Raw genomic sequence first — 14,535 nt, 5'->3', positions numbered from 1 at the left:
CTTTTCAGGAAATAACCCCCCCCCCAAAAAAAAAGCATTCTGATTGCATTGTCACAAAGAGCAAGCCCGAGATCATATCAAATGGTCCGCTTCCTGTTCAATTTTGTCCATTGGATCTTAAGACTTTTTCATTCATCATGTTATGATAGACACTCCACAGAAACGGGTGTACTGTCTGGGGTGCTACCAAGTGAGTCCATTCAATTAATGCTTTTGACGTCCCTAGGATATAAAATTCAAAAATTTTTATCCCGCCCAAAAATGCCCCGCACATTTATTTATTAGAATATTTAAGGAACATTTTTTTTGCACTTTACATAATTTTTTTTATTTAAATAATCCTAAACGCTGGAAAAACCTGCCCCCGCTTCCTAAAATTAGACTTCACAATGAAATATAATTGTTTACATCTTTAACAAATTATATCATTTTTTTTACATCTTCATGTCTTTCTTTATCCTAACTATCCTATCAGGGTCGCCTCAGCGTGTCATCTCAGATCAACACACACACACACACACACACACATATATATATATATATATATATGTTTGGCACAATTTTTACACCGGATGCCCTTCCTGACACAACCCTTCTCAGGGAGTGGAGGCTCCACTGGGATACAAACCCACAACCCCTGGTTTACCAAACCAGTGCTCTCACCACTGAGCTACGGGGCCTCATCCTAGACGTTTATAATCTTGAAAAAATATTTGTTACAATTACATATCATTCACGCCCCTGAATTTTTACTGAGTCCTAACAAATTGAAAAATTCTGAACATTCCACAAGTCACATGGTCCAAATGAAGTTGCACCATTTTGATCCTGTGGAGGCTACGGGAAGGCCTGAAGTTAGTACACATGTTTCTTTTCCTGTATATTTGGTGACATTTCAATGATAAGCTGTCCTTTGTTGTATCATAAAACAGCGTAAATGTCACGTGACTGAATTTGATGTAAAGTATTTGTTAATTCAATACTAAAAAGCTGTCACTGTTACTTTCAGTGGTGTTACTCCACTGAGGAGTTTCAACACAATAAAATGATGGTATAACAAAATACAGTGAGATGGGCCAATACAGATTTTTAGTAGTGGTTGCTAAATTTACCGTGTCTAATTTATTATGAGATTTAGAGTAGAAAAATATGATTCAAGTTGATACTGAGAGTTAAAACATGTAAGCGGCACCAATTTGAGGGAATAGCCCATAAACATCTCCTGGGTACATGTCGTCTGATCAAATGTGACCCAATTTTTCTCAAACAAGGGTGCATATTTTTATAAAGTCAAATTGTAAGTGGAAGCTAACCCATCTACACTCATTTATTTGATTGTATGATTTGCTGTTTCCCGTGTGGTCGACCACTCAGGTAAGAAAATCAAGCTAAAAATGATGCTGATTGGCAGGGGTCCTTTGAACGCTTCACGGAGATCTGGAAATAAACACCTTTTGACCAACAGATATTCGACGGTGACATTTAAGCCTTGAAGAGAGATTGCAATCTACGTTTTGAGACCTGCTCCGATTTCCTCGAATGGAATGGTTAACCTTTGCCTTTCCAGTTAGTTTTGTTGAATATGTTGATGAAATTAGCTTTTGTATGATATTTTTGCACTGCGCCCGGTGAGTCAGCCGTAGCTCCGAGCAGATGGTTGTTGGAGTGGTGCGAGAGGCACGCTTGATATTCATCAGGAGAGTTGACCTCGGCCATGATGTGCCCCACTGGCGGTTCACCCTCACTTAATGAATAGAAATGCCAAAACAAGACAAAAAGCCCTTTGCTGCAACGCCCAGTTTTCCTCTGTTACGCTCCTGCTGAAGGAAAACAGACCGGTCGTGATTCTGTCATGAAGGTTTTGAGCTTAGATTGTGTCGTTTATGGTCATTCCCCGTGAATGATTTTGAGCTTGCCACAATTTTTGTGGTGAAAAACTCGTTTCGTAGTAGTTTGGGGTAACAAAGTGTTATTAATTACATTAACATAATTTGGTCACTAAATAACATAGCCAATTCAAACTCCATCCATCCATTTTCTGAGCTGCTTATCCTCACAAAGGTCACGGGGGTGTTGGAGGCAATCCCAGCTACCACCGGGCAGGAGGTGGGCTACACCCTGAACTAAAAGTTGTTTTTTCTTTCTTTGTTTTTATTTTTAGGGTGAAGAATGGCATTCACAAGCAATGAAAATGTATTTTGTGTGCATTTGATTAATAAGTAGAGATTTGAAGATGGTATGAAAAAAAAGCAAAGAGAAAGGCAAAAAGGTGCACACATTGAACATTTATGAACCTTTGTGAAATATGTTGCTGGAATTTTCAGATATCTTTCATTTTTTAAGAGTCTATGACAAAAGTTACTTGAACACCCTTTAAGAACTGAATAACAGGAGAGTGCTCCTTTGACTATACAACAGAACCTCCAAAGCTGAACCCAAACCATTCGGTAATGCTGGAGAACTTCCACACAGAATGACTTCCAAACTTTAAAGCAAAATTTCGTTAACGGAATATTTTTTCTTTCACATTGTTTTTAAATTGTATTCCACTCGGGATCTAAAAAGGCCATACATGATCAAATTACTACTTTCTTCTCTTTAATATTGTAGGTTTTATTTTGGTGCAGCTGTCTATGTGTCGAGTACACAGGGAGAAATGTCATTTTAAATTTCTTCTTGATAAATGCCGTATTGGCAATATTTTTTTTTCTTTTAAAATGTGGGTAACACCCCCCCGCCCCAAAGTTTCGTACTTGTTTCTCTAATGAATTCCATGCTGGTTATTATATTTGCAGCCACGCGCTATTTAAGTCAACCTTTTTTGTAGCAATTTCTGGTGGCTTCAAAAAAAAAAAAAAAAAAAAAAAGAAACGAAAAGGGAAAGGGAAAATACACTTGGAGGTATTCCTTGAGATGCGTACTGAGCTGAGTTCTGAAATGTAAAACATTTTAAGGAAGGAGCATTACTACAAAATAGCTATCTAGATAGTAACGTCCTCTCTCCAAGATGTGCTCCATTACTCTTTTTGTCTTAGGAGGATGGCCTATTTTTACAAAAGTAAATGTACATGCTACATTCTTGCTAGTCTAATTAAAAGCTGGTAAAATGCAAATGAGAAGGCAATTAAAGGCACTACACTGCTTTGTTCGTCCTAATCGTAAGCAGTGCAAAGAGACCAAGACGTTCTCTCTTAGCACACACGCACACGCACACACATGCACACACCATCACAAGTTACTGATACATCAGAATAAATCCCCTTCTTTTTCATTGACGTGCCCTATTGTAACACACATGCACACACGAGGTCACACACGCATGCGCACGCACCTACACGTACACAGACACACAAACACAACGTAAAGATAATTAGTGACGTTTTCTTTAAAGCACCTGGCTTAGGTCTACCTGGCACCCCCCCGACACCCTCTCTCTCGCTCTCTCACAAGCACACACACACACGCACGCACACGTACACACAGTGTCCACCTGGTACGCTGTATGTATGGATGTGATACCTGTGAGAATGTGTCACACCGCAGGGTTCCCATAATATTAAAGTCCTATGAGTGTGTACGCATATACGTATGCGTGTTTGAATGTATCTGTTATTGGCTTTGTCCCTGCTAGTTTCTTGTACAAGAATACAGTCATAACGTGCACTTTGAGAGGTTTATTTATAAAGGCCTTCAGGTTTGCGTGTGTGTGCGCATGTCCACACGCATGTGTCTAGTGTCCATGCACTCATCCATGCGAGTGATAGAAAGAGAGGGGAAAACCTATTGAAGTTTCTTTGGACATGTGAAAATGTAATTAAATTTCCTTCTGATAATTATTGCTCCCATTGTGTATTTCTGTAATTGCCGGCCGCCTTTGTAACGCACGCCGTATCTCAATTAGTCGCCGAGGTGCATTGTCAACTTGAACAAATAACCCCTCTTCCTGATGCCTTTTTGTTACCCTCAGGAGAAAAATATGAATCAATAGGGTGAGATGGTTGTAATTACCTTTTACTACAGTAATAGAGGTACAGTTCAGTTTGGTGCATGACACTAACTGAACAAAGAAAAAGAAAAAAACCCACAGGAAAACACATGACACAAATGTTTTCAAATTCGCTCTCCATCATTGCGTCTTCCGTTTTATTTTTTGGACCAATATTTTTGCGTCAGGCTTGTAATTTGTGACACCCCATGAACTGTTCAAACAAAGATGATACCTGTGAGAAGGTGTCACCCTGCTCTGTTCCCACTGCGGGTTGGATTAGCTGGCTGCTGTGTGTGGATGTGTGTGTGTGCTAGTGTATCTGGTGAAATATTGTGTACGCCGTACAACCGCTGTATGGCTGTATACAGTGGGAAGTTGATAGAATGGAGAAATTGGGGGACTAATTTGTCCTTGCTGATGCATTTCCAAGGCTTTTAAAATGTGGAATATAAGCATTTACCACTGAAAAATATCAGCACAACAGTAGCTCTGAGTGAGGTTGTACAGGTCGCCCTGCGGATATTTGGCTGCCCCCGTTCTTCACTTGACGATCTCCACCCTTTCAGTTGCCTTGGGAATATCAAGAGGATTCTCCAGGATTCATCACACCTCTGTCACAAACTGTTCCAGGTCCATAGAGACTAAAATAAAAAACAGTTTATATGCCATTACCATGTTAAATGTTGTTAAGTTGATCTAATGCACTTTAAGACTTCACCTATTTCCTAGATGCCAAAACACCAGTATGTGTGAGTGTAGGGCCACCGAGATGCTCTACCATTACATGGTTATAATTTAGATCAGACGTAGGCAAATGTTTATTTCCAAGGGCCACAAACAGAAACATGGATGTTTGCTTGGGCCACTTTGCCTTTCTTAACCTTTAGTTTATTTAACACGCTAAAACTGCTGCAGATCTGCTAAAACTGCTAAAAATCAGCAAAGCAATCGTATACATTATAGATTTATTGATAGAAAAAAACGAAATGATGGAGCAAAAAGTCAAGGATTTTTGTGTGGCCTATTGCCCTGTGCCTGACTTGAATAGATCTGCCCCTGGAGTGTGTATCAGCACAATCACAATCTCCATATTCAAAACAAAAGCAATCAGTACCAAGGTGACCTTGACATGAAGTAGAAAGTGGAGCAATTAATTACGATTGCCAGGTCTCTTGCAGAATTATGTGTGGGAACTAAGAATGGCTCAATAACACTTTATTTTTCAGCACGAATATGAGGACAAGTATGTACAATTGACTACTTGCTGAGTACAAATGCTTGACCGGGGTTCATCAACCTTAATTTGCAGTTGCTTAAAAGTGTAGGCATCTATGTTCTTAAAGTACCTGAGCATTTTTACAAGTACAGTACAGAGTATTGTAAAGAGGTCCTGTCCTGTAAGGGCACATTTCTAGTGGGAGTGGGAGCAAATTTGTTCTCATTCACCTTATCTCCTGTCTTTTACAGTGCAGAAACAAAGTAGTCCAATGCAGGAAAATGGGCTGGGTTAAGCGTTAATTTTAGTATTTGATGTGGTCTTCTAAAAGAAAATGGCAAAAATGGTACCCAGGCCATAGTTTGGCTCTCTCGGAAATTGCCTTTGTACTCTATCTAATTACACCATCCAACCCAGCATTTTACGCTATACGGTATACTTAGGTTATCTTCCTTTATTCTAAAAATGCAAGCATGCATCTATTGTGAAAATACAGTCCAGCAAGAATCTGTATCTGTCTTTCTAGGTACCATCCACGCAAGTGGTTTTCAAAGTGCGGGGAATGCTTCACTGGGAGAATGACAAAGAAACTCAGGGGATGCACAACCCTTGAGAAAAAAAACAGAAAATATTTTCCAACATTCATTTTACGCTGACTTTATATTTGTTCAAGGTAATTTTTTTCATGTTCCTAAAGTAAGAAAGGAGACAGATTCTGGGGTGAGCAGAATATGCCAGAAAATTAGTTTGGTAAAAAGCAATGATGTTAAAAGAATTTCTCCTGAAGGTATTAAAGTGTAAAAATGCAGCAAGGTTATTTGGGTGTCAAAAACTTTTTGCTGCTTTGTTCTCTTCGTGCCTGTGTGGGTTTTCTCCAGTTACTCTGCTTTGCTTGCACATTCCAAAAACACGCATGGTAGGTTAAATGAAAACTCTAAATTCCCCATAGGTGTGAGTGCCAATGGTTATTTGTTTCTATGTGCCCTGTGATTGGCCGACAACCAGTTCAGGAAGCACCCACCTCTCACCTGGGGTCAGTTGGGATTGGCTTCAGACACTAGTGAGGATAAGTGGTACAGAAAGTTGATGGAGGGATGTTAACATTATACAATGTTCATTTAGGTGTGAAAAAAGGTGATGAATAGGGGGTGTGGTGCTGCATGCATAAGTCTGGTGTGGCGGAAAAATATGTGAGAATAGTACAGGACATGTATGATGGGAGCAGAACAGTGGTGAGGTGTGCTGTAGGTGTGACAGAATTTAAGATGGAGGTGGAACTCCATCAGGGATAAGCTCTGAGCCCCTTCCTCTTTGCTGTGTTAATGGATAGGCTGACAGATGAGGTTAGACTGGAATCTCCTTGAACTATGATGTTCGCAGATGATATTGTGATACGCAGTAAAAGCAGGGAGCAGGTGGAGGAATAATTAGAAAGATGGAGGCATGCACTAGAAAGGAAAAGAGGAATGAAGATTAGCCAAAGTAAAACAGAATATATGTGCGTGAATCAAAGGGGTGGAGGGGAAAGAGATAGTGAGGGTGGACGACGTCAAATACTTGTGGTCAACAATCCAGAACAATGGTGAGTGTGGTAAGGAAGTGAAGAAACGGGTCCAAGCAGGTTGGAACAGCTGACGGAAGGTGTCTGGTGTTCTATGTGACAGAAGAGCCTCTGCTAGGATGAAGGCAAAAGTTTATGAAACAGTGGTGTGGCTGGCCATGATGTATGGATTACAGACTGTGGCACTGAATAGACAACAGGAAGCAGAACTGGAAGAGGCAGAGATGAAGATGTTGAGGTTCTCGGTCAGAGTGAACAGGTTGGATAGTATTCGAAATGAGCTCATTCGAGGGACAGCCAAAGTTGGATGTTTTGGAGACAAGGTTCGAGAGTGCAGACTTCGATGGTTTGGACATGTCCACAGGTGACAGAGTGATTATATTGGTAGAAGGCTGCTGAGGATGGAGCTGCCAGACAACACAGCGAGAGGAAGACCAAAGAAAACGTTGATGGATGTTGTGAGGGAGGACATGAGGACAGTAGGTGTTAGAGAGAAGGATGCATGAGATAGGCTTAGATGGAAAAAGATGACACGCTGTGGCAACCCCTAATGGGACAAGCCGAAAGGAAAAGAAGAAGAAGACGTTTCAGTGAAATGTGCAGCAATACATACATACTGCATGTACAGTATAAATAATGTACACTGCAAAAGTATGAGGCGTCTCACTATCCCAAAAATAATCCTTCGTTCAGCAGCCAGAACGATGTTGATCTTTGACTGGAGTGGGAGCAGTTGGCTGAAATGAAAGAAGACTGGGACGTATTTCAAATATCCCTCTTCACATCACACCATCAATTTCTGTCTTTCTGTGCAATTACGGCAAGCGGGGAGTGAAGGTTGCTGCAGTTCAAAGTAGATACGTACGTCTTACATATCAATGACACATTTTCCCTTCAATGGAAAGGAGCGGGGTGCATTAAGCACTTTGTTAACAAGCAATTTTTAAGTTTCGAGTTGTAGCTTGATCCATCTATCTTTTTACCTGAAAACCTCTGGTAGTGCCTCTTGAGAAATCAACACATGTCTGCACACCATATAAAATACAAGACAAGATCAGTTATCCCCATTAAGTAGAATGGCATACATGACAGCGCCCCAATTTAAATATAATATCAAAATTATTTTTATATGGAACCTGTTCAGGATCGTGGACAGCTGGAGACGATACCACCTGAGTTTGAGAAGAAGGTAGACTATCACACTCTAGCCTGATCGCCATCGCAATCAGTAGATTATCCATACGATTTTTTGTTATTGTTATTCACCCATGGGGCTCAGCCGAGCACAGCCCGAAAGGATAACATGGGTTTCTCTTCCCATGGACTCACCTCCTTTGGGAAGGGCCATAGGGGTCTATCTATCTATCTATCTATCTATCTATCTATCTATCTATCTATCTATCTATCTATCTATCTATCTATCTATCTATCTATCTATCTATCTATCTATCTATATCTATCTATCTATCTATCTATCTATCTATCTATCTATCTATCTATCTATCTATCTATCTATCTATCTATCTATCTATCTATCTATCTATCTATCTCAACCTTTTTACACCAGGAAAGGTATCACTGCATTTTGTTTGGGGGCCGTACACGAACAAATATCATATGCTGGAATGACTTTTGCGCTTAAAAATGATCAGCCTTGTCATTTTGGGCCTCAATAACAAAAACGATGAAGCACAATTCAAGTCAACATTTGTTTTAGCCCACGGAGAAACTGTCCAAAGGCCCAAATTAGCAGAGTGTGCTCAAGCAAGTTGAATCATGCACACCACCCACAAGTTATTTTTCACCTGCTGCCTACCTTCATCAACAATAGTGAAGCAGAGCCGAGGATCAGCACAAATACAGACACAACAGAGAGCACATGGCCGGCCGTGCTCCTCAGCTTAACCTTTGTCCTTCCTGATGAGGCCTACTGTTTTGGCGAAAGCGCGCCGCGCTCAGCGCAAGTCGGACACCATACGGACACAATGGCAACTTTCCCTTCCGCTCACTCTGAGATAATTGGCTCGCTTGGGATAAACCTGGCCCATAAACAAGTGCAGATTGCCGCACAATGAATGCCAGTTAGTTTTCTATCCGACCTGCTGTGATGTCATGCAAATGGAGACATCGAGTAAGCCTCCAGAGATGCGGACCTTTGTATGCCTTGCAAGCCCGTCAGCTGCTTTCCACCAGCTGCCAGATTGCACCACAACAAGTCACTCAATATCCAGCAATTAAGTCGATTAGCATATTTTATTTACATGAAAAAAGATTCATTTTTTATATTGCATTATTCTGATCATATCAAGTAGTTCTGGTTTATTGCCGAGGTCAGGGCCCACACCGATGTGAAATCTGTGAAGTAGCCACCAATTTTTTAAAAATTATATCCCTATGAATCTCCCCAGAATCTTATGAATTCTCCCCATCCTCCCCTCTACCAAGCACTTATAAACACTTTTTATACTCTTAAATATCTTTTAAACTCTTAAAAATAAAGTAATGCACAATAGTGCTGTAGTGCAGTACTGCCTTCTACCATCTGAAGCACATATTCAGAGTGAAGGCTTGCATGTGTCAAGCAGACCAGGAGAAGCTCCTGCATGCTTTTATCTCAAGTAGACTTGACTATTACCAGTGCACCATACCATTACGCCTTGTATAGGTCTTCTGACTGGACTCCCCAAAAAGAGCATTAAACCCCTGGGGCTCATTCAGAATGCTGCAGCTCAGGTTCAGACCATAATAAAAAGTTCAGAGCATATGATTCAAATTAAAAAAGTCCCCATACTGCCTCCCAGTCAGCTTTGGAATAAGATTTAAAGTTCTGCTACTGGTCTATAAATCACTCATTGTTTTAGGCCCTGAATACATGAATGGAATGCTAATGGCATGTAAACCCAGTAGGGTTCTGAAATTTAGAGAGTCAGGCCAAAGAGTGGAACACACAGTCCAAAGCAAACATGGTGAAGCAGCATTTAGCTATTATGTTGCACAAAAATAAAAGAAGTTGCCAAAAGAAGTGATATCATCCCAAAGTGAGTGTTTTCAAATCCAGATAAAAAAAAAATCAAGTTTTTTTTCCCTATCTGTATAAGTGTTTATAAGCTGTTTTTTCTGCACATTGAGTTACCTTTTGTATGAAATGTGCTGGATAAAAAAAAAATTGCTTTTCAAATCTGCACGAGGTCAACTGAGACATAGTGAGGAAGTAAGTTATACTGTATGTCAGCAAGCTATCTAGAGAAAATGAGCAGAGTGGTTACAAGTTTTATGCCTTCCATGATCGTGTTCCTAACTCAGAACATTTGCATCTCAAGTCGTCTCTCCCAATTGAAATGAAAGGAAATGTCCGTAATTTGTTCCATCCCCCTTTAATCAGGTAAATACCACCCTATACTCGACTCGATGAGTACACAGTTATGTAATAGGCAGGCTGCCAGTTGCCTGTCCCTGATTTAGAGTCTTCAATTCACTTAATTAACATGCGTGTTTTGGGGATGTGGAAGGAAGCCAGAGAAGCAGGAGAAATCCCACATCAGAACATTCTTAGTCCACGCAGAATGTCACAGCTGAGATTCAAACCCTGAAGCTCAGAACTTTAAAATTGTGCTAAACACAAGGTTATCGTGACCCCCCATGCCCCCATCGTTGTAATGTTCCTCTTTTTACCAATTGTTACTAAAAATCATATTAGAAATGCTGCGATTGGCTGGCAACTAGTTCAGGGTGTACCCCACCTCCTGCCCGTTGACAGCTGGGATAGGCTCCAGCACTCCCCGCGACCCTCGTGAGGATAAGTGGCTAAGAAAATGGGTGGGTGGATATTAGAAATGTATATTGGTTTTCCTAGTTTTCCAAGAGGTCATTCTTTTTCAAGCCAGCCATGAAATGTATGCAAAAAAAAGAAAATAAAAATAAAAATCGCTGCTTTGGACAGCAGACTAAGTGACCTATTTTATATAATGAACCACTACTTTAGTGTTGGTTCCAAAGTGTGCCAGTGTTGCACCAACTTAGTGACAAGAAGAACAAGAAGAGCTCAGAGTGCAGCACGCTTCAGCCTTCTTTTCAGTTGGGAGTTTTAAATGGCTGCGTTTCCCAGTGCAGCCGTGACTTCAGACCTTCTGCAGAGCGATGTGCTCTGCAGCTGGAGGCAGATCCCAAGGACGCGGCACCGAGGGAGTGTGCATTATCAGTGATTCACTTTTCCTCTGTTGCCGCAGCTAATTAAGCTCTTCGGGGATAATGGCCACCTTGCTGCCAATAAGAGGTGCTTTTACAAGGATTGAAATGCAATGCAGCATGTGTGGTCGAATCTCATTTTGTCACTCGCCGGGTCCTGCCACAGCGATAAAGCATGTTGACGCCATAGCGTCATGTCTGGTCATCATTTTTTACAACACTGGACATTGTGCACAGTGAGCAAAATCAAAGGAGTTCAGAGAGTGCAAGACAGGTGGTAGATTATTGATAGTTGTTAACAAACTCAACAATTACTGTACTAAACAAAGTGCATTAGCACATTACTGTAGTAAACAAAGTGCATTAGCACATTGAAGCTGTGAAGGTTGAAACAGATACTAGTGTTAACGCAACGAGCGAAATCTTCATTCAGGGGCATCACGACTAAAGACCATTCATGTAGGTGAGCCAGAGTCGCTATGGCAATGACGCAGTCACATTCTCCTTATTACAAGCCAGTGTACCATTAAAAGGTTAACGCTTTTGAAAGGCTTTTAGCCATTAAATGTTATGACCATACTTTCACTTTTAAACACAATTGAACAGTGAATGTGTGAAATTGACCTGCCTCCGACCTCAGTTCAGGGAGGCAGGTCAATTTCATATTTCCATAGGAAATAATGGAAATGTAACATTGACGTAGCGGTTTAACTTGTTCCCCGACCACCATTGTAACTAAAAATATTCTGATCTCAAATCATCTTTCCCCATAGAAATGAATGGAACTGTCATTAATCAGATGGAACCTCCACAAAAACTTTGTTTTTGAAAAAAGAATAAAGCACGCCATCGTATTGTACCTTTATAAAAACATACACTAATGACATGATTAAATTGAATGTGAAGAATTAAACTTATTTTGCGACATTTTCTGACTCAGTTCAATGCACTATGTGCTGTAGTTTCATGCAAGTTTGTTCCTTTGCCTCCTGGGGGAAGTTTAATCCAGACATGGAGGCACATGTGAAGAAGTCACAACTGTCTCAGTAAGATTAACATTGTCACATCATTCTCATCAGTTTCCACCTCATCCACGATGTGAGGTAGGATAAGCGAAATAGAAAATTAATGGTTGTGTGTAAGTACTGTAAGTATTCTATGTATGTAGCAATTTTCACACTGTGGCCACTTTCAGTCAAGTTTAACTGAATCAATATTTGTCTGATTAGTTATCATTTTATCTTTGGCTCTCTCTAGATCATCACTGTGTCAATTTTTCCCTCAGCAGGGATCCATAATCCAGTGCTCCATTCGGCTCTTGTCTCTCACAAAGATGTTTGCGTGATAAGACAGAGCTTGATGTCATGTTCACTTGCGTGTTGTGTGTTGATTGCATGATCTTGTCAGGCCAATATATGGCGAGAAAGCAGAAGTGGGGAATTCCAAACAGGCACAAAATGGCAATATTTTCTCATCCATCTCGTGTCAAAACATCAGACGTAGTTGTGGGGGGAGGGCAGCCCCGGCACCACAGAGGCTTTTTGCTTGTTTAGGCAGAGGATGAACATCATCCAGTGAGTGGATATCGACTGAATGGCTTTGTGGAGTGGACCCTTTTTGGACTGTGAGGTGTGGGCAGGGAAGGCTTGAAACCTCAATCTTGAGGTCCACCAAAAACCTGCCCACACAGACCAGCACCTTCTCTTGACTCCCATCACCCACTAGAACACAAGCAAGCAGTTATCAGAAGCTTCGAGGACACAATAGAGAAAATCCACACCACTGATAATGGAGGACAGAAGGTGCAAACTTACATCCTGAAGACTCTTACTAACTGTTGGTATACAAAGTGAGCCTTTATCAAATTTGCCAAGAGAAAAAAAAGCCACTACACCCAAGTCTGAAGACAGAAACAGGAAGCGAAATGTCATGGAGCCCTACACAGTATGGCTGGTTGCTCAAATAATCTCACAAGGAATTTCTCCAAAGATATCATCTCAGTGCATTTCAAGTCCACCAACAGCCTCAGACAAAAGATGGATCACCCCAAGGACAAAATCCTGAGAAAGAAAATCAGATGTTGCTGCATAGTCAGGAGTGCAATAACGTCTACTTTGCAGACTAAGCAGGTGGTGCACAGACACATGGCGCAGAATCGAATGGATGTTTCTTCGGGTTCAGATTCAGCGGTTCATTTGCATTTAAAAAGAGGAGACGTTCCTTCAAGGACAACAATGTCCAAATTCTACTTATGGAGGACGACTGTTTTCCAAAAGGTGTAAAAGAAGCCATCTACAATGTGTTAAACTGAAGAAGCCCTCTGGAAACAGAGGCGGATTGAGGCATCCCCAATAATCTTTCGATAACAATGTCTTCGTATCTCTGTCCCAAACCACAAAAGGAAAAAGTAATTAACCATACAGTACCATAACCATACAGTGGGAGAAATCTTTATTTGATCTAGAGCTGATGTATATTTATGGGTGCCGATAATTCTAAATACTTGACCAGTATGCAATTTTCAGGTTCGTTAACTGTTCATGGTATTAGTCTGTCCCAAAATTTATTGAGCCGAGACATTTACTGTGCAGATTTTACAAATCTCATGGCACAAACAAAACATTTTTCACAAAAAGTGATTAGACCGAGTGCAGAGGTACATACGGCTGACTTTGGTGCGGGCAGCGTGGGATCGATTTCCGCTCGGTAATGGTGTTATCTGCCCTGACTGGCGACCAGTTCAGGGTGTAGTCCGCCGTTCTCCTGAAGCTAGCTCGGTTAGGCTCCGGCTCGCCTATGACCCTTGTGAGGATAAACGGCTTGGATGATCGATAGATGGATAACACAGATTAATTGACAATAGTGGAAAAAAAAATCATATTGCTCGCCGGCTGTCACTATGCGTTTCTGGCAGAGAAAGATGAACAAAGATACCATAATATAGAGTACAACAAACTATGACACTTTTAAAATACTTTAACAAAACACTTTGAAAGGTGATTAGTGATACATTCACATAGGAATAAACAGAGGATTGCAACTTGTGTGATAAAATTATTCCAACTTTATGGGCTTTGTGTATCATTAATTGTCTCATTTGTAAATATTTTTAAACTAGTAGTGAGTTTATGGTACAATTATCAATCTTTACAATTAAATATCCTATATTCCCTTTTTCAATAGTTATAAAAAAATACTATTCCCCAAATTTTTTAAATCACCCATAGTTGTCTCAATTCTCATTTTATTTTATTGCTTTTTGGGCAAAAACTATTGATTTCCCCCAAATATTATAACAGTCATCATTATAAAAAAATATGTGAGCGTTTTAAGGTGTTGAAGGCATTGATTAAGGTGCTGAATAAGGACAAATCATCAGGGTTTAATTAATTTGGTGCCATATTTTCTCACCTCATTCATCACATTCAAATCAAATCAAGCATGTGTTATTGTGAACTCCTATTCCCTGTACTCCGCCATTGCAGCCGAACCCTCTAATCAGACGGAGGGGGCCCAACGTCGGGGAGGGGGCGAGGGTCCGGCGAGATCGTGTTTCTCCACCGCTCTGTACCTTAATCCTGGATT

The sequence above is a fragment of the Syngnathoides biaculeatus genome, chromosome 14, assembly GCF_019802595.1.
Source record: "Syngnathoides biaculeatus isolate LvHL_M chromosome 14, ASM1980259v1, whole genome shotgun sequence".
Lineage (NCBI taxonomy): Eukaryota > Metazoa > Chordata > Actinopteri > Syngnathiformes > Syngnathidae > Syngnathoides > Syngnathoides biaculeatus.
Note: the sequence above shows the minus strand (reverse complement) of the source record.